Below are 21615 nucleotides of genomic sequence, written 5' to 3'. Positions count from 1 at the left end.
AATACATGCCAAAATATAAATACCCACAGGGAACAAACTACTAGCTTTCATCATTCTTTCTATAATACTTACAAATCTATTTGTTGATATTGCTATACCTTCAAAGGTATTATAGCTAAATGTTTAAAATAAAGGGATATGCAAAGATATTACACACAGACACATGCAAACAAAAAGCACACATGGCAAGATTATCGGCAGAGAGAATAATTTAAGGCAAAAACCATTTAATACAAAAAAGATTATGTTACTATTAAAAGACACAATTGCAAAGATATGTAATAAACTATAAATCAAACAGCATCATGTCAAGACATGCAAAACACAAAACAAACGAGAAAAACAAGAATTTAAGAAAATCACAATCATAAGAGGAGAATTTGAACATATGTCTCTCAGAAATTTAAAAGATCAAGAAGACAACAGATAAAAATACAGATGATATAGATAGTACAATTTACAAGCCAGATTTAATATATACATACAACTCTGAACCCAACGAAAAATATTTTAAATAGCTAGAAAAATTCATTAAATTAAATTATATAAGTTATATAAAGAAAGTCTCAATTACTGCAAAATTAGGATATGTTACAGTTATATTCTCTGATTTTGATAAAATTAAATATGAAATTATTAACAAAAACTCACTATGATATGAAAGAAGGAAATTTCAATGACTATTTAAAAATTATCAGCAAAAAGGAAACAATATATCTAAACCTATGGAGATGTGGTCAAAAGGCATCCTCAGAGGAAAATGAGAGACCAGTTTTCATTTGCAAATATAAGCAGATACAAATCCAGTCCAGCAAGGTATTAAAAGAACTGTGCATCGTGACTAGAAGGTTTTATCACCAGCAATAAATAAAGCATTGGGGAGATCCAGAAGCAAGGTGATTTGAACTGCATAGGTCTAACATTGGACCTTTAGAAATATATAAATGCAACTGACTTTCAGTAATCCAAATACATATGATCCATTTCATGAATTATACTTTGCAAACTAAAAATAGCAGCAGCTTCTACTCCAACACCATCCAGGCTTCTCAAAGATTGCCCAATGTGCATGCTGAGAAAGAATAACCATTTTAATATTATAATGACAAAAATCATTAGGCATGAAGAAGTCCTTTCAAAAAAATCAAAATATATATTTCAGTGTCAATTTAAATTTTTTCCTCTGTTTGAAGATTACTCATAGAGCTGTCATCTCCCATTGATACTGATAACTGAAAATCTTCTTCCCCAAATTATGCTTATTTTTCACAATACAAGCTATCTGAAGTAGCCTATTTATAGGAAAGACTCAGATCAAGGGAAATCTAAAAGCGAGAAGAGACGATTTTGTTCTGATTTTCATTTAAGTTGGTACCAACAAAAAACTCCATCTTAAATGAAACTGAGTTATTTGTAGTGAGGTGGATGGACCTAGACTCCATCATACAGAGTGAAGTCAGAAAGGGAAAAACAAATACCGTATGCTAACACATATATAAGGAATCTAAAAAAAAAAAAAAAAAAAGTGCTTCTGAAGAACCTAGGGGCAGGACAGGAATAAAGACACAGACATAGAGAATGGACTTGAGGACACGGGGAGGGGGAAGGGTAAGCTGGGACGAAGTGAGAGAGTGGCATGGACATATATACACTACCAAATATAAAATAGATAGCTAGTGGGAAGCAGCCGCATAGCACAGGGAGATCAGCTCGGTGCTTTGTGAACACCTAGAGGGGTGGGACAGGGAGGGTGGGAGGGAGGGAGACGCAAGAGGGAGAAGATATGGGGATATATGTATATGTATAGCTGATTCACTTTGTTATGAAGCAGAAACTAACACACCATTGTAAAGCAATTATACTCCAATAAAGATGTTAAAAAAGAAAAAAAAAGAAAACTCCATCCTAGTTATTCTAAGCCAGGTCTTATACACAAAACCGAGTCTACCACAGTCCCCCCTTATCTGTGTGGGATACGTTCCAAGACCCCAGTGGATGCCTGAAACAAAGAACAGTAGTGAACCCTGTCTTCTCTTTTTCTCTTTCACCACAAATTTAATGCCTTTTCCATCTTAACTAGGTACTCTTCACACACCGTAGCCATAAATTTCACAATATGAGGTGTGAAAAAAAAAACTAGCACGAATTTCTTTTTCCTTCTTGACAATTTCATGGATGGAAGATTCGTTCATAAGGCAGATCTTAGCAACCTCAGCATACAACTTCTTTCTTTCCTTATTAACTTTCATCTTTTCACCTAAAGGAAGCACTTTACGGCTTCTCTTTGGCATATCTGAATTGCCAGCATAGCCACTCTTTCACTTTGGTGCCATTATAAAGTAAAATAAGGGTGACTTGAACACAAGCACTGATACCTCAACAGTTGATGTGATACCAAGATGGCTACTAAGTGACTAAAGGGCAGAATACACAGGACAAAGGGATGAGTCACATCCCAGGTGGGACAGAACCGGGATGGCACAAGATTTCATCATGTTAACTCAGAATGGTGAGAAACTTAAAACTTCTGTCTGGATAAACAACAAGGTCCTACTGTATAGCACAGCGAACTATATTCAATATCCTGTGATAAACCATAACGGAAGAGAATATGAAAAAGAAGAATGTATACATATGTATAACTGAATCACTTTGCTTGCTGTACAGCAAAAATTAACACAACTTGCAAATCAACTAAACTTCAATAAAATAAATTTAAAAAAAGAGATCAGGAGAGGTGGAGTCAAGATGGCATACTAGGAGGACGCGGAATGCCCGTTTCCTCACAACTAGGGCACCTACCAGGCACCAGTGGGGGACCACAGACACCGAAGGGGACAGGAGGAACGCCCACTAACTGGGTAGGATGTGTGGCATGGGGGGAGTGAAGGGGGAGGAGAAGGGGAGGCAGGAGGGAACTGGCACCCCAGAGTGGCAGCTAGGGGAGGGGAAGGGATCCCACGCCAGAAGGGGGAAATTGGGGAAGCACTGGGAGGGCAGAGGATCAAAAGGAAGCGTGGCCAGGTTTCCCCTGTCCACTTGGACCCTCAGGAACCTGTTGAGATCCTGGGCCTGATCCTCTGCCCACCTAGGCCCCCTCCAGATGTGCGCGTCCTGAGGGAGTGGGAGGGAGGGAAAGGGGAGCAAAGGTAAGGCCGGACCTCCGGGACCGGCACCCCTGAGGGGCGGCTGGGGGAGGGGAGGAGTTCCTACACCTAGCGGGACCCATGGTTAGGGGGCCAGCGGCAACGGGGCAGACGTTGGGGGAGACGGTGGGGGAGGGGCACAGAGGAACGGAAGGGAACGGGGCCAGCGCTTTCCCTGTCCACTTAGGCACCGGGAAGCCTGCTGGGCTCCTGGGCCTAATCCTCTGTCCTCAGAGCCTCCCTCCTGCTGTGCAGAACCCAAGCCCTGCCCCACACCCACACCCAGGGCCCCACCTCTACACTCGGTCCCCCTCCAATTCGTGGGGCCTAAACCCCACCCACACACCCTCACCCAGCGCCCTATCTCCAAACTTCGGGGAACTCCACATTCCAGAGGCCCTCCTTTCCACGTGCTGCCTCTCCCCTTCTGCGCAGGTCCTGAGCAGAGAACCAGACCCAGGCTTGAACAGTGCCCCGTCTAGGCCCCGCCCCATGCTCAAATGTCACCGCCCTCACCGGCCTAGGTCCCCCGCCACTCTAAACCCTGCCCCTGTCTAAGTTCCACCCCCACCTAAACTCCACACCCAAAGCCAAGGCTTTTTTCTTTTTTTTTTTCTGTTTTCTTTTCTTTTTTCCTCTTTTAGATTGGGCTTCTGTTTTACCTTGTTGATTCATTGTTCTTGACTCTTTTATATTTTATATTTTTCCTAATAAATCTTTTACTTTTCTAATTTTATTTTATTCTTTATATTTTGTTAGTGATCCCTCCTTTTGACTTTTCTCCTCCTTTTTTTTTTTCTTTTTTTCTGTTGTGGTTTTCTTTTACCTTGTTGTAGTTGTCTCAATTATAGTTTTATTTCTACTAATACATTTTTTATCTCTCTAATTTTATTTTGTTTATTATTCTTTGATATTGTACTGCTCCTTTTCTTCTTTCTCTCGTCCCTTTTTTTTTTTAACCATGCCACGAAGCTTGTGGGATCTTGGTTCTCAGTCTGGAGGTCGGGCCTGAGCTCCTGTGGTGGGAGTTCCAAGTCCAAACCGCTGTACTAACAGAGAACCTCAGACCCCAGAAAATATCAATTGGAGTGAGCCCTCCCAGAGGTCCTCACCTCAGCACCAAGACCAGGCTCTATCCAACTGCCTGCAAACTCCAGTGCTGCACATCTCAGGCCAAACAACCAGTAAGACAGGAATACAGCACCACCCATCAAAAAAACAAAAAAAAACATAAAACGACAAAAAAAATACATTACAGACGAAGAAGCAAGGTAAAAACCTGCAAGACCAAATACATGAAGACGAAATAGGCGACCTACCTGAAAAAGAATTCAAAGTAATGATAGTAAAGATGATCCAAAATCTCGGAGACAGAACGGAGAAAATACAAGAAACATTCAACAAGGATCTAGAAGAACTAAAGAGCAAACAGTGATGAGCAACATGATTACCGAAATTAAAAATACTCTAGAAAGAATCAATATCAGAATAACTGGGGCAAAAGAACAGATAAGTGAGCTGGAAGATAAAATGGTGGAAATAACTGCCAGGGAGCAGAATAAAGAAAAAAGAATGAAAAGAAGTGAGGACAGTCTCAGAGACCTCTGGGACAACATTAAACGCAACAACATTCGAATTATAGGGGTCCCAGAAGAAGAAGAGAAAAAGAAAGCGTCGAGAAAATATTTGAAGAGATTACAGTTGAAAACTTCCCTAACATAGGAAAGGAAATAGTCAATCAAGTCCAGGAAACACAGAGAGTACCATACAGGATACACCCAAAGAGAAACACACCGAGACACATATTAATCAAACTATCAAAAATTAAATACAAAGAAAAAATATTAAAAGCAGTAAGGGAAAAGCAACAAATAACTTACACGGGAATCCCCATAAGGTTCACAGCTGATTTTTCAGCAGAAACTCTGCAAGTGAGAAGGGAGTGGCAGGACATATTTAAAGTGCTGAATGGGAAAAACCTACAACCAAGATTACCCTACCCAGCGAGGATCTCATTCAGACCTGATGGAGAAATTAAAACCTTTACAGATAACCAAAAGTTAAGAGAATTCAGCACCACCAAACCAGCTTTACAACAAATGCTAAAGGAACTTCTCTAGGCAGGAAACACATGAGAAGGAAAAGACCTACAAAAACAAACCAAAAACAATTAGAAAACGGTAATAGGAACACACATATCAATAATTTCCTTAAATGTAAATGGATTAAACGTTCCAACCAAAAGACACAGCCTGGCTGAATGGATACAAAAACAAGACCCATACACATGCTGTCTACAAGAGACCCACTTCAGACCTAGCTAGGGACACATACAGATTGAAAGTGAGGGGATGGAAAAAGATATTCCATGCAAATAGAAATCAAAAGAAATCTGGAGTAGCAATTCTCATATCAGACAAAATAGACTTTAAAATAAAGACTAGTATAAGAGACAAAGAAGGACACTACATAATGATCAAGGGATCAATCCACGAAGAAAATATAACAATTGTAAATATTTATGCACCCAACATAGGAGTACCTCAATATCTAAGGCAAATGCTAACAGTCGTAAAAGGGGAAATCGACAGTAACACAATAATAGTAGGGGACTTTAACAACCCACTTTCACCAATGGACAGATCATCCAAAATGAAAATAAATAAGGAAACACAAGCTTTAAATGACACATTAAACAAGATGGACTTAATTGATATTTATAGGACATTCCATCCACAAACAACAGAATACACTTTCTTCTCAAGTGCTCACGGAACATTTTCCAGGACAGACCATATCTTCGGTCACAAATCAAGCCCTGGTAAATTTAAGAAAACTGAAATCGTATCAAGTATCTTTTCCGACCAAATCGCTGTGAGACTAGATATCAATTACAGGAAAAAAACAGTAAAATATACAAACACATGGAGGCTAAATAATACGCTACTAAATAACCAAGAGATCACTGAAGAAATCAAAGAGGAAATCAAAAAATACCTAGAAACAAATGACAATGAAAACATGACGACCCAAAACCTATGCGATGCAGCAAAAGCAGTTCTAAGAGGGAAGTTTATAGCAATACAACCCTACCTCAAGAAACAAGAAACATCTCAAATAAACAACCTAACCTTACACCTAAAGCAGTTAGAGAAAGAAGAACAAAAAAACCCCCAAAGTTAGCAGAAGGAAAGAAATCATAAAGATCAGATCAGAAATAAATGAAAAAGAAATGAAAGAAACAACAGCAAAGATCAATAAAACTAAAAGTTGGTTCTTTGAGAAGATAAACAAAATTGATAAACCATTAGCCAGACTCATCAAGAAAAAAAGGGAGAAGATGCAAATCAACAGAATTAAAAATGAAAAAGAAGTAAACTGACACTGCAGAAATACAAAGGATCATGAGAGATTACTACAAGCAACTCTATGCCAATAAAATGGACAACCTGGAAGAAATGGACAAATTCTTAGAAAAGCACAACCTTCTGAGACTGAACCAGGAAAAAATAGAAAATATAAACAGACCAATCACAAGCACTGAAATTGAAACTGTGATTAAAAATCTTCCAACAAACAAAAGCCCAGGACCAGATGGCTTCACAGGTGAATTCTATCAAACATTCAGAGAAGGGCTAACACCTGTCCTTCTCAAACTCTTCCAAAATACAGCAGAGGGAGGAACACTCCCAAACTCATTCTATGAGGCCACCATCACCCTGATACCAAAACCAGACAAAGATGTCACAAAAAAACTACAGGCCAATATCTCTGATGAATATAGATGCAAAAATCCTCAACAAAATACTAGCAAACAAAATCCAACAGCACATTAAAAGTATCATACACCACGATGAAGTGGGATTTATCCCAGGAATGCAAGGATTCTTCAGTATATGTAAATCAATCAACGTGATACACCATATTAACAAATTGAAGAAGAAAAACCATATGATCATCTCAATAGATGCAGAAAAAGCTTTTGACAAAATTCAATACCCATTTATGATAAAATCTCTCCAGAAAGTAGGCATAGAGGGAACCTACCTGAACATAATAAAGGCCATATATGACAAACCCACAGCCAACATCGTCCTCAGTGGTGAAAAACTGAAACCATTTCTTCTAAGATCAGGAACAAGACAAGGTTGCCCACTCTCACCACTATTATTCAACATAGTTTTGGAAGTTTTAGCCACAGCAATCAGAGAAGAAAAAGAAATAAGAAGAATCCAAATAGGAAAAGAAGTAAAACTGTCACCGTTTGCAGATGACATGATACTATACATAGAGAATCCTAAAGATGCTACCAGAAAACTACTAGAGCTAATCAATGAATTTGGTAGAGTAGCAGGATACAAAATTAATGCACAGAAATCTCTTGCATTCCTGTACACTAATGATGAAAAATCTGAAAGAGAAATTAAGGAAACACTCCCATTTACCACTGCAGCAAAAAGAATAAAATATCTAGGAATAAACCTACCTTAGGAGACAAAAGACCTGTATGCGGAAAACTATAGGACACTGATGAAAAAAATTAAAGATGATACAAACTGAGGGAGAGAGATACTACGTTCTTGGATTGAAAGAATCAACATTGTGAAAATGACTATACTACCCAAAGTAATCTACAGATTCAATGTAACCCCTAACAAACTACCAATGGCATTTTTCAGAGAACTAGAACAAAAAACTGCACAGTTGGCATGGAAACACAAAAGACCCCGAATAGCCAAAACAATCTTGAGAAAGAAAAACGGAGCTGGAGGAATCAGGCTCCCTGACTTCAGACTATACTACAAAGCTACAGTAATCAAGACAATATGGTACTGGCACAAAAACAGAAATATAGATCAATGGAACAGGATAGAAAGCCCAAAGATAAACCCACGCACATATGGTCACCTTATCTTTCATAAAGGAGGCAAGAATACACAATGGAGAAAAGACAGCCTCTTCAATAAGTGGTGCTGGGAAAACTGGACAGCTACACGTAAAAGAATGAAATTAGAACACTCCCTAACATCGTACACAAAAATAAACTCAAAATGGATTAAAGACTTAAATGTAAGGCCAGACACTATGAAACTCTTAGAGGAAAACATAGGCAGAATGCTCTATGACATAAATCACAGAAACATCCTTTTTGACCTACCTCCTAGAGAAATGGAAATAAAAACAAACAAATGAGACCTAATGAAACTTAAAAGCTTTTGCACAGCAAAGGAAACCATAAACAAGACAAAAAGACAACCCTCAGAATGGGAGACAATATTTCCCCACTAAGCAACTGACAAAGGATTAATCTCCAAAATGTACAAGCAGCTCATGCAGCTCAATACCAGAAAAACAAACAACCCAACCCAAAAATGGGCAGAAGACCTAAATAGACATTTCTCCAAAGAAGATACACAGATTGCCAACAAACACATGAAAAGATGCTCAATATCACTAATCATTAGAGAAATGCAAATTGAAACTACAATGAGGTATCACCTCTCACTGGTCAGAAAATGGCCATCATCAAAAAATCTACAAACACTAAATGCTGGAGAGGGTGTGGAGAAAAGAGAACCCTCTTGCACTGTTGGTGGGAATGTAAATTGATACAGCCATTATGGAGAACAGTATGGAGGTTCCTTAAAAAACTAAAAATAGAACTACCATATGACCCAGCAATCCCACTACTGGGCATATACCCTGAGAAAACCATAATTCAAAAAGAGACATGTACAATGTTCACTGCAGCACTATTTACAATAGCCAGGACATGGAAGCAACCTAAGTGTCCATTGACAGATGAATGGATAAAGAAGATGTGGCACATATATACAATGGAATATTACTCAGCCATAAAAAGAAATGAAATTGAGTTACTTGTAGTGAGGTGCATGGAGCTAGAGTCTGTCACACAGAGTGAAGTAAGTCAGAAAGAGAAAAACAAATACTGTATGCTGGGACTTCCCTGGTGGCGCAGTGGCTAAGAATCCGCCTGCCAATCCAGGGGACACAGGTTTGAGCCCTGTGTCGGCCAACACAATCACTGTTTCTTCAACTCACCTGGTATGGGAAAAAATAGGTCTTTTAAATAAAAATAGCCACAATTTTACACTGGACCAGAATGGTGGGAAGCTGATAGAGGTTGGTCATTTGCATCAAACTGATGTGATCCACTAGGTTGATGTGGCCATCCCCAGTGTGACATGTAAAGAGGTGAGCAAAATGGGACAGTTAGACAGCTGAGCTCAAAAAAACTGTTTCATTATTTAAGTATTATATATTTCCAGGCCAAAACCACCTACTTTCCTATTATAAATAAAACTGCTTAAGACTACATAAGTTGTTATATAAGGTCTGTCCCAGGATCCATTCAGAACAGTATTCTGTCTCCAGTCTTACAAAGTAACAAGAAAAAGAGTTTAGGATCAAACAGCTATTCTAAATTATGAACGCCCTGCTTCTATCCATTAGTGCAACAGCTGGAGATCTGGCTTTAGGTAGGTTTACCCTTCCTTTACCCGACCTCTTAAACATACTCTTTGTAGACAGACCGAGCTATCTGGGAAGTTTACAGGTTTTGATGTATTTACGGTAAATTCTTCTTAAGTTGACAGAAGGTAGGCCATGTAACATTCCAGTAACTTCCTTGGAGCCACTTTCAGACAAAAATCACTGGAATTATCTAAAGTGATAATTCTGACGCATATGACAATCTTGTTGTTTCAGATGTGAAGCCATAAAAGTTTCCTTTCCAAGAGAAGCAAAAAGAGGAAAAAAAAAAGACTTGTCTACAAATAAGGGCTGAAAAGGAAAGAAAGGAACTGGACCAGATCAAGATTGTGTCAAACTCTTGGCCACAGTCACTGAGAATATATAAATTAAGCCTAATTTTGCACACTTCACTAAACAGGGATTTTTTTCACTGGAGCTTTCAAACTGACAGTCAATCCTATGGGGATAAGTCTCATGCCATTCTATCAAGAGCTGAGATTCTAGAAAGAAAACAAGTACCTTAAAACATAAGATATTTTTCAGAAAATTGGTTTTTCTTTAGCAACACTGCCTAATCTAGAAAATCTACCTATTTACAAAAATCTACCCATTGATGAAATTTTTCTGGAATTAGATACAGTGATGGTTGCACAACTTTGTAAATATACTAAAAAAAAAAAACCAAAAAAATCTCCCGAGTATTACACTTCAAAGGAGTGAATTGTTTTTTTACATTGTTTACTCTCTTTATTTTTTAACACCTTTATTGGAGTATAATTGCTTTACAATGGTGTGTTAGTTTCTGCTTTATAACAAAGTGAATCAGCTATACATATACATATATCCCCATATCTCCTCCCTCTTGCGTCTCCCTTCCACCCTCCCTATCCCACCCCTCTAGGTGGTCACAAAGCACTGAGCTGATCTCCATGTGCTATGCAGCTGCTTCTCACTAGCTATTTTACATTTGGTAGTGTATATATGTCCATGCCACTCTCTCACTTCGTGCCAGCTTACCCTTCCCCCTCCCCGTGTCCTCAAGTCCACTCTCTACATCTCTGTCTTTATACCTGTCCTGCCCCTAGGTTCTGCAGAACCTTGTTTTTTTTGTAGATTCTACATATATGTGTTAGCATACGGTATTTGTTTTTCTCTTTTTGACTTACTTCACTCTGTATGACAGACTCTAGGTCCATCCACCTCACTACAAATAACTCAGTTTCATTTCTTTTTATGGCTGAGTAATATTCCATTGTATATATGTGCCACATCTTCTTTATCCATTCATCTGTAGATGGACACTTAGGTTGCTTCCATGTCCTGACTATTGTAAATAGAGCTGCAGTGAACATTGTGGTACATGTCTCTTTTTGAATTATGGTTTTCTCAGGGTATATGCCCAGTAGTGGGATTGCTGGGTCATATGGTAGTTGTATTTTCAGTTTTTTAAGGAACCTCCATCTGTTCTCCATATTGGCTGTATCAATTTACATTCCCACCAACAGTGCAAGAGGGTTCCCTTTTCTCCACACCCTCTCCAGCATTTAGTGTTTGTAGATTTTTTGATGATGGCCATTCTGACTGGTGTGAGGTGATACCTCATTGTAGTTTGGATTTGCATTTCTCTAATGATTAGTGATGTTGAGCATCCTTTCATGTGTCTGTTGGCAATCTGTATATCTTCTTTGGAGAAATGTCTGTTTAGGTCTTCTGCCCATTTTTGGATTGGGTTGTGTGTTTTTTTGATATTGAGCTGCAAGAGCTTAAAGGAGTGAATTTTATAGTATGTGAATGAGAGCTCAATAAAGGTATTATAAATAATAACAATGACAAACCCACTATACATTAACCTTAAACAGAAATCTATTTACAGATTATCCTTCCCCAAGTATGCGTGTGCATGCTGTGTGTACACTTGCAGGAGGGGAATCAACCTTAGGAAGACCAGTTCCTAATCAACATTAGGAAGACCAGAGGCACGGACTGTTAACACTTTCAAATTTAATTTTTTAATCAAATATTTCAGATATTCAAAAAAGGTATAAAATGATCAGCGAGAGGAACACAAGGAGGTTCAAAAGTATTAGTGATCTCCTATGTATTTTTTATTTATTTATTTATTTATTTATATATTTATTTATTTATGGCTGTGTTGCGTCTTCGTTGATGGGCGCGGGCTTTCTCTAGCTGTGGAGAGCGGGGGCTACTCTTCGTTGCGACGCACGGGCTTAGTTGCTCTGCAGCATGTGGGATCTTCCCGGACCATGGCTCGAACCCATGTCCCCTGCATTGGCAGGTGGATTGTTAACCACTGTGCCACCAGGGAAGTCCCACTGATCTATTTCTTAAGCTGGGTGATAGCTAAGTAGGTATTTGCTACTCTATTATTATTCTTTAAAACGTACCTCCTTATTATATATGCTCTTTAATATACATATGATGTATTTCATAATTTTTAAAAACAATACAAATTAAAAGAAATTATGTACATTCATACTATGGAATAAATCAGTTCCACTATAATGTGACATATGCATTCCTAAAAATCACCATGCTGTATAAAATTGCATAACAGAAACCACAAGGCTTATGGGAAAAATGGGTTTGAGCCCAACACTCAAAAATTTTATCAGTGACATTAAGAAAAAAAGGGAATCAAATAAAAAAAGGCATCTAATATTGTAAAAATGGCAGCACAGTTTTACACATTAAATGGTTAAGAAATACCTAAGTGCTACAATAAACTTGGCAGTTTGCCTTGAAAAAGACCTCAAGTTTGCTTGTGGAAGTGGGCATTGAAAAGTTACAGCTTGCTGAGTTACCTTGAAGTGGTAAGGAGGCTAATCTGAAATCAACAGAAAAGTGTAACACCAGATGTGGATGGGTGTGGCTCATAACACAGCAAACTGAGGTTGCTGGAGGATGTCTGAGGTGTGTGCCTGCGTGTGGCTTGTGTATTTTTGCCATGGCTCAATTCAGCAGGTGCAGTTTTCTGCATTCATCTAGCATTTCTTGCAGATGAAATCACGCATGAGCAAATGTTTAAATTCACGTTATACTCAAAATAGTTCCCTATTATATCAATTGCACTGGAACATATTCATGTTTTCATATAGCAAAAATGTTCTGCAATGTAGCCATTAAAAAGAATGTGTTGATATGGAAATACCTCTAAAATAAATTGTAAAGTGAAAAAAAGCCAAGGTGCAGATGGTGTGTATACTTTGATTCTTTCTGTGTAAACTAGGGGAAAGAGCAGAGAAACCTAAAAATATGCTGGTAGATGCCTGTGTAGGTTTTTCTGGAAGAAAGGATAAAAATTGATTTAACAACAGTTGCCTCTGGGTAGTGGTTTTGCTTTTCATTTTATTCCTGACTACAATGTTTGAATTTTCTAACCATGTACATGCATTATTTGGGGGAGGAAAACGCCAAAAGAGTTTATGTCTCTTTTTGTTTTCTTCTTACTTCTCTATATGCTTAAAAGACACAACTACAGAGAATGTGGAACAACTGGAACTTTCATGCATTGGTGGTGGGAATGCAAAATGGTACAACCACTTTGGAAAACAGCATGGCAGTTTCTTAAAAAAAATTAAAAATTCCCTACCATATGACCCAGCCATTCCACTCCTACGTATTACCCAAGAGAAATAAAAGCCTATGTCCATACAAAAACACAAATGTTCACAGCAATGTTATTTGTAATAGTCAAAAACTAAAAACAACCCAAATGTCCATTAGTAGGTGAATGGATAAACAAATTGCGATATATCCATACAATAGAACATACTCTTCAGTAAAAAAGAATTAACCAGGGACTTCCCTGGTGGCAAAGTGGTTAAGAATCTGCCTGCCAATGCAGGGGAGATGGGTTCAAGCCCTGGTGCGGGAAGATCCCACATGCCGCAGTGTAACAAAGCCCGTGAGCCACAACTACTGAGCCTGCGCTCTAGAGCCTGCGAGCCACAACTACTGAAGCCTGCGTGCCACAACTACTGAGCCCATGTGCCACAACTACTGAAGCCCGTGCTCCACAACAGGAGAAGCCACCGCAATAAGAAGCCCACGCCCCGCAGCGAAGAGTAGCCCCCGCTCAACGCAATTAGAGAAAGCCCGTGCACAGCAACAAAGACCCAAGGAAGCCATAAATAAATAAATAAATAAACTTAAAAAAATGAAATAAAAAAGAATTAACCAATACATGCAGCAACATGAATTAATTTCAAAATGATGCTGAGTGAAAGAAGCTAGCTTAAGAAAAAAGTATATACTACAATGGTAACATTTATACAAAACGCAAACTAGTCTATAGTGACAGAAACCTGATCAGTGGTTGTTGTGGTATGGGGCAATGATGGGGAAGGGAGAGAGAAGGATCACAAAGGGGCATTAGAAAAATTGGGGGGATGATGCATATGTTTACTATCTTGATTGTGGTGATGTTTTCACAGATGCATAAATATGTCAAAACTTATCAAATTATACACTTAATATATGTGCAGATTGTGGTATGCCAATTGTGCCTCGATGAAGCAATTTAAACATACACACACAGCTATTAAATACAGACTGTCAAAACATGTATAAAGAATACACAATGGTGGGCTTCCCTGGTGGCGTAGTGGTTAAGAATCCGCCTGTCAACGCAGGGCACACGGGTTTGAGCCCTCGTCCGGGAAGCTCCCACATGCCGCGGAGCAACTAAGCCAGTGCGCCACAACTACTGAGCCTGTGCTCGAGACCACGAGCCACAACTACCGAGCCTGTAGGCCTAGAGCCCTTGCTCCGCAACAAGAGAAGCCACCACGATGAGAAGTCCAGGTACCACAATGAAGAGTAGCCCCCGCTCGTCCCAACTAGAGAAAGCCCGCGTGCAGCAATGAAGACCCAATGCAGCCAAAAATAAATAAATAAAATAAATTTAAAAATTAAAAAAGAATACACAATGGGAGCCCTCATACATTGTTGGTGGAAATGTAAAATGGTGCAACTGCTGTGGAAAACAGTTTGGCAGTTCCTCAAAAAGTTAAACACAGAATTACTATGTGACCTAGCAATTCCACACCTAGGTATACTTTCAAAAGAACTAAAAACATATGTCCACGTAAAAACTTGTATGTATGTGAATGTTCATAACAACATTATTCACAATAGTGAAAAAAATGGAAGCAACTCAAATGTCAATTGATGATTGGATAAACAAAATGTGATATAATCATACAACATATTATTAAGCAATAAAAAAGAATAAAGTACCAACACATGCTACAACACAGATCAACTTTGAATATATTATGCTAATTAAGTGAAAGAAGCCAGACACAAAAGGCCACGTTACATGATTATATTTCTATGAAATGTCCAGAAACAGGTGAATCCATAGACACAGAAAGTGGCTGCCAGGGGATGAGGGGAGGAGGGAACTGGGACTGACTGCAAATATGTATGGGGTTTCTTTCTGGAATCATGAAAATGTTATGGAATTAGATGGTAGTAATGGTTGTACAACCTTGTGAATATACTAAAAAAAACACTGAATTATACACTTAAAAATGGTGAATTCTATCTTATGTGAATTATGTCTCAATGAATAAGTATACATTCAAATAAACTAAATTAGTTTAAAAAAACAAAATAAATAACAATCACCAACATATCCACAACTCTGTAAATAAAAACATTACGAATAAAGTTGAAGCTCCTGCCCCTTGCCATTCTGGTCACCGCCAGCCTTCATTACCACCACATAACAGGTCTCTCCCCACACTTACTCCAAGCTCACTCTTCAGATAAACAGAATAAACAATTCTTGGTTAGGAGAACTAGTTCTTCTACCTCTCCCTGCCTACAGTCATCAAAGTTCACATGCCTGAACTTCTCCTAATTACCTTCCAATGGGTTCACATTTCATCCCTAACTTCTCTCTGCTTACTGAAATGCTATTCATCCTTCAAGAATCAAAATAAATTCCAATTCATCCATAAAGTGCACCCCAGCATTCAAAAAATTTTTTTCTAACTCCCACAGAACAGATGCTATAGAAACAATCTGCTTCATAAGTCTTGTTTTCTATGAGGGAAAAGTGCACCAATGCTGACCCTCACCCTCCATTCAGCGGCAGTGTAGAAAACAGACTGAAAGGGAGGCAGGTTTAGTTAAAAGCAAGGAGGTGGGGGCCGATTTAAGGAGATGGCAATGAAGAATTCTATTCTCTATGAGTGAATGAGAAAAGAGGAGGATCAAGTATTTCTTGGAATCTATCCTAAGGAAATACTCTCAAGACTGGTGATATACATCATACATGGGCTGTACTTAACAGATCTACAACTTAAATATTAGTTCTCCACTTTCTATATATTTAGAATATAATAAAAAACTTCATAATAAAAAACTAGAAATAGTCCATAGCAAATTACAGTGTATCCATTGAATAAAGGAATTTTAATATGGGGGGATATGTAGAAAACCCTAAAGATTCCACCAAAAAACTGGTAGAATAAATTAATTCAGCAAAGTAGCAGGATACCAAGTCATCACATAAAAATCAGTTACATTTCTATACACAATGAATAATCTGAAAAGGAAATTACAAAAATATTTCCATTTATAATAGAATCAAAAAGAATAAAATATTTAGGAACTAACCAAGAAGGTAAAAGATACATACAATGAAAACTATAAAATATTGCTGAAAGCAATTAAAGACAAATAAATGGTAACACATCCCATTTTCATGGACTGGAAGACCTAATACTGTTAAAAAGTCAATACTACCTGAAGCCATCTACAAAGTCAATGCAATACCTACTGAAATCTCAATGACATTTTTTGCAGAAATAGAAAAACCCATCCCAAAATTCATATGGAATCTCAAGGGACCCTGAATAACCAAAACAATCTTGAAAAAGAACAAAACTGGAGGACTCACACTTCCTGATTTCAAAACTTACTAGAAGTTACAGTAATCAAAACAGCATGGTACTGGCATAAATACAGATATATAGACCAATGGAATAAAATAGCCCAAAAATAAACTCTTGCATATATGCTCAAATGATCTTTGACAAGGGTGCCAAGACCACTTAATGGTGAAAAAACAGTCTTTTCGGGCTTCCCTGGTGGCGCAGTGGTTGAGAATCTGCCTGCCAATGCAGGGGACACGGGTTCGAGCCCTGGTCTGGGAAGATCCCACATGCCGCGGAGCAACTAGGCCCATGAGCCACAACTACTGAGCCTGAGCGTCTGGAGCCTGTGCTCTGCAACAAGAGAGGCCGCGATAGTGAGAGGCCCGCGCACCGCGATGAAGAGTGGCTCCCACTCGCCGCAACTGGAGAAAGCCCTCACACAGAAACGAAGACCCAACACAGCCAAAAATAAACATAATACATAAATAATAAATAAAAATTAAAAAAAAAACAGTCTTTTCAACAAATAGTGCTAGGAAAACTGGGTATCTATGTGCAAAAAAATGAATTTGGACCCTTAACTAATGCCAGGTACAAAAATTAACTCAAAATAGATCAAAGACCTAAACACAAAACTTAGAACTCGATTCAAAATGGGCAAAGGATTTGAATTGACATTTCTCCAAAGATATACAAATGGTCAATAAGCACATGAAAAGATATTCAACATCACTAATATTAGGGAAGTGCAAATCAAAAACACAATGAGATATCACCTCACAGCCATTAGCATGGCTACTTTAGAAAAAAAAAACAAAAAGCAGAAAAGTGTTAGCAAGCACGTGAAGAAACTGGAACCCTCGTGCATTGGTGGTGGGAATATAAAATGGTGCAGCCACTACGGAAAACAGTGTGGCGCTTCCTCAAAAAATTAAAAATAGAATTACTGTATGATCCAGAAATTCCACTTCTGTGTAAATACCCCCAAAGAACTGAAAGCAGGGACTCAAACCGGTATGTCTGCACCCACATTCCTAGGAGCATTATTCACAAGAGCCAAAAGATGGAAGCAACTCAATTGTTCATCAACAGATGAATGAAAAAATAAAATGTGATATATACATACACTGGAACATTATCCAGCCTTTAAAAAGGAAGGAAATTGAGACATATGCTACAACATGGATGAACCTTCAGTACATTATGCTAAGTAAAATAAGCCAGTCACAAAAAGACAACTGCTGCCTGAATCCACTTATATGAGGTACTCAAACTAGTCAAAATCACAGAGACAGACAGCAGAATGGTGATTGCCAATAGCTGTGCATAAGGGAAAATGAGAAGTTTAGAGTTTCTGTTTTACAAGATGAAAAGAGTTGTGGAGACGGATCGTGGTGATGGCTGCACAATGATATAAATGTATTTAATACCACTGAACTGTACACTTAAAAATGGTTACAGTGGTAAATTTTACGTTATGTGTATCTTACTACACCTGAAAAAAAGTATACATAGGAGTTAAATGGTAAGTATGCTTTTTCCATTATTAACCATGTCCTTCCTGATGGAGCACAGGTAATAAACTCATTTATTCCCAGGGGGTGGGGAATGGTGACACACAGAAGGGGGAAAATTCTGTAAGCTCTGTATCAGGCTACATATTTTTAGTATCTAGATAATTCTTGACAATTAGAAAGTCAATCAGGAAAAGACAAACACAAATAAAAAGACGCACAAAGGACAGGAACAGAAATTCACAAATGGCCAATAAATGAGAAAAAATGTTCAAACATACTAGTAATCAAGGAATGAAACATTAAACAAGACACAATTTTTCATCTATTAAATTTAGTTTGGGGGGAGATGAAAATAAGGTGTCTTTAACAAGGGGCACTTGTTTCTAATCCACACTCATTGTCTTCACTTCCCCACTCCCATTCAATTACTCCCATCTGTTTCTACCTCCTACTACTTCTACAACTCTGGATAATAATACCAATGACCAAACTAATAACCTCTGCGTTGCCAAATCCAAGTGAGCAACTCATTAAACATCTCAGAAGCACTGACGGACCAAGCCTCCATCATCCAGAAACTTCTCTCTCGTGGTTCCCATGACACCAGTCACCTGCTTTTTCTCCTACCTCGCTGACTGTTTCTTCTGTCCTGTGCTCAATCTTTTTCCTCCATAAGATCTCCAAGCGTTACAGTGCCTGAGGCTCACTCAATTTTCACTTCTCTATCTACACTCTCTCCCTAAGTGATCTCAGGTAGTCCTATAACTTTGAATATCATCTATATACTGAGTACTCCCAAATTTTTATCTCCAGCTCTAGGTTCTCTTCTGGAAGCTCCAAACCTGTACATCCAACTGCTTCCTCAACATACCAACTTCATATCTAATATACATTTCAAATTTAATACACCCAAAACAGAACTCATGATTTCTCCCACCTCAAATTTCTCTCTTCCATTCTTCTCAGCGAATGCTGCCATCTACTCGAAGTTGCTCAAAACAAGTATCAGAAAGCAAAGAGTTCTCCCTTTCTCTCACCAATCCATTTCCAAGTCTTGTTCATTCTACGTCCAAAATATTTGTTAATCTTTCTACTCTTCTCCATCTCCACAATCATGGACCTAGTCCAAGGTACTGTAAACTAACCGATCTTCTAGCTTCCGCTCTTGCCCTCTTCCTCCGCCCAGCAGATTATGCTACTTTCCTTCTTACAGCCTTCAAAAGGGTTCTCATAAAAACTCAGTTCCTAAGAACGGCTTCACCTGCTCCTATCTTTGAAAGAACATACAAAACCAAAAATATACACTCCATGATAATATCTCTAGACAGTAAAACTATGGGTTCTTTTCCTCATTTTTCTTGTATTTTTAAATTTTTCTATGATGAATACCTACTACTTGCTTTTTAAGAAAGAGGAAATTATATTGCTGAATACTACATAATATTACATTCTTACATGTTAAGGAGAAAAGGGAATGGAAAATTGTAGTTACAACTCTGCAACTGTTACAAGCTTAGGAGAAAACAGTAGCAAACAAATATCAAAATTCTAAGAATGAGGTGTCAGGGCTGTAGAATTACTGGTGATATTTTCCCTCTACTTTCTATTTTTCAACATAATTACATTCACAATAGAAAAAAAAAGGTTATGAGATAAACCTCATTGTCTTCTGCAATCTGGCCGCAACCCACCAAAGCAGCCTTTCACTCCCACCCCGCACTGTCTCACACCTCTGGTGCTTTAACCCGGGCACCATCTCTAGAGTATCCTCCAACCTTTCTAAGTCCTACTCATCCTTCACGGTGGAAGGAGACGGTAGGGAAGCCGACAGGTTGGAGAAAGACTCCACGATTCTTGCTGATAAATCCACAACTTGCCGGTGCTGGGGCCAAATCTCGTCTCCAATCCCATCGCAGGCCACCAGGTTTAACAGGCTAAAAGCTCCCGCCAGTGGGGCCCAGGCGACCCCCATCCCCTCAGAGAGCGCGTTGCCCCTTAAAAAAGGACACCCCTCACACACCCAAATTCCGGGTTCCCGCTGCGGAGACTACCCCGGCACACACACTCACCCCGGACCCAGCCTCCTCCTTCGGATCCTCTCCCCTCGTCAGTCACCCGCCCCCTCCCTCCCCTCCCTCCCCCCCTCCCCCCCCTCAACCAGGGTGCCGGCGCGTCCGGCGGTGTGGGGGAAGGGCGTGCACGTGCCCGCGCCGCCCCCGCCCAGACAATGCCCGGGAGAACGGAGCGCGCGCCCGGCGGTCCCATCCCGCTCCCGCCAACACTCACCCTTTTTCCGGGTCTCTGGCTGAAGCGCAGGCCCCGCCGGGCGCCGCAAGAGGGCACGGGGAAGGGGAGGCAGCGGGCCAAGCCCCGTTAAGCCGCCCCGCCACGAGGCCCCAGCGACCCCGGAGCCCGCGGAAGCACACTGCTCGGCAGAGCCCGCCCGACCCGTTTGGCCCGGACGTCACCAGCAAGGGCGGTGGCGACGCACGCGGTTCCGGGGGCGGAGTTCGCAAGGTTGTGGGCGGGGCCGGGGAGGGGTTGAGGCTGTCCTAGACTCTCACCCCGGGCCGGGACGCGCTGGCCTGCACTGCCCAGCCCTGTCCCGCTACCTGGGGAGCATGGGCGCCGGTTCTGGTAAAGGCACCATCATATATTATTTTCCTCCTTAGAGAAAGACGGCGAGTTCCAGCCCAAAGACAGAATATTCATTCTGCCGGCATTTATGAAGCTTCTACAGCAAGGACAACAGTAGCTATGATTTTTGTATGTGTCATCTTGTACCAAGCTTTGTGCTCTGTGCTAGGGATACAAATAACTATAGTTATTACTAACCTATTTTACAGATGCAGAAACTGAGGCTCGGAAAGGTTATTTAGGTCATACAACTAGTGAGTAACAATCTATCAAGTACTGTTTTCCACCTAAATATCTCTTGAGCCCAACCTTCCCTTTCCTTCTCCCTGTACCACCCTACAGTAGACCCCATCATCTCTCTGCCCAAGGCCACTGTAGCCTCCCATGTGGTCTCCAGGTATCTATTTCTGTCCCCCTCCAATCTGTTTTCCTCACTACGTAAAGATTTACCACTGGAATTACCAAGGTTTAGAGGGAGTTCACTTTATAATTTTTTTTTCACTTTATGTATATGTTATCAGTTTTTTGGATGTGTTTAATAAAAATGTTTTAAAGGATTTACTCGTATATCTCCAATTGCAAGCCCAGTGCATTGCACATAGTGTGCACTCAAAAAGTATTTGTTGAATAAATGAATAGTAGGGCCAGGAACTTACTCCAAAGCCCTGCATGATAAGGGAATAGAGGGATTTATAAAATGTCACTGTTGGCCTCCTGACCTTAATGTCTATTAAGGGTAAAGGCAGATTAACAATATTTGTTCAACAGATTTTTTGTGTGTTTCTATTCTATGTCCTGGCACTGTGTGCCCAGCACTATGTTAGATACTGAGGATCAGAAATGAACAAAACAGTTTCTGCCCTTGTGAAATTTACCGTCAATCTAATCTGAAAGGCCAGGAAAGGACTCTCT

General features: G+C 39.6%; 1 protein-coding gene across 4 annotated transcripts in view; it reads right to left on the bottom strand.

The window, feature by feature from the left end:
* Positions 1–20528, bottom strand: part of YEATS2 (YEATS domain containing 2) — a 109700-nt gene extending 89172 nt beyond the window's left edge. For all 4 annotated transcript variants that reach the window (XM_059920616.1, XM_059920619.1, XM_059920618.1 and 1 more), the window contains exon 1: positions 20353–20528. The gene's annotated coding sequence lies outside the window, so the exon portion shown is untranslated. The remainder of the gene's footprint in view (positions 1–20352) is intronic.
* Positions 20529–21615: the final 1087 nt, after the last annotated feature.

The sequence above is a fragment of the Balaenoptera ricei genome, chromosome 4 (genome assembly GCF_028023285.1).
Source record: "Balaenoptera ricei isolate mBalRic1 chromosome 4, mBalRic1.hap2, whole genome shotgun sequence".
Lineage (NCBI taxonomy): Eukaryota > Metazoa > Chordata > Mammalia > Artiodactyla > Balaenopteridae > Balaenoptera > Balaenoptera ricei.
The sequence above is the reverse complement of the archived record's forward strand: the minus strand, read 5'-3'. Positions and strand labels throughout refer to the sequence as shown.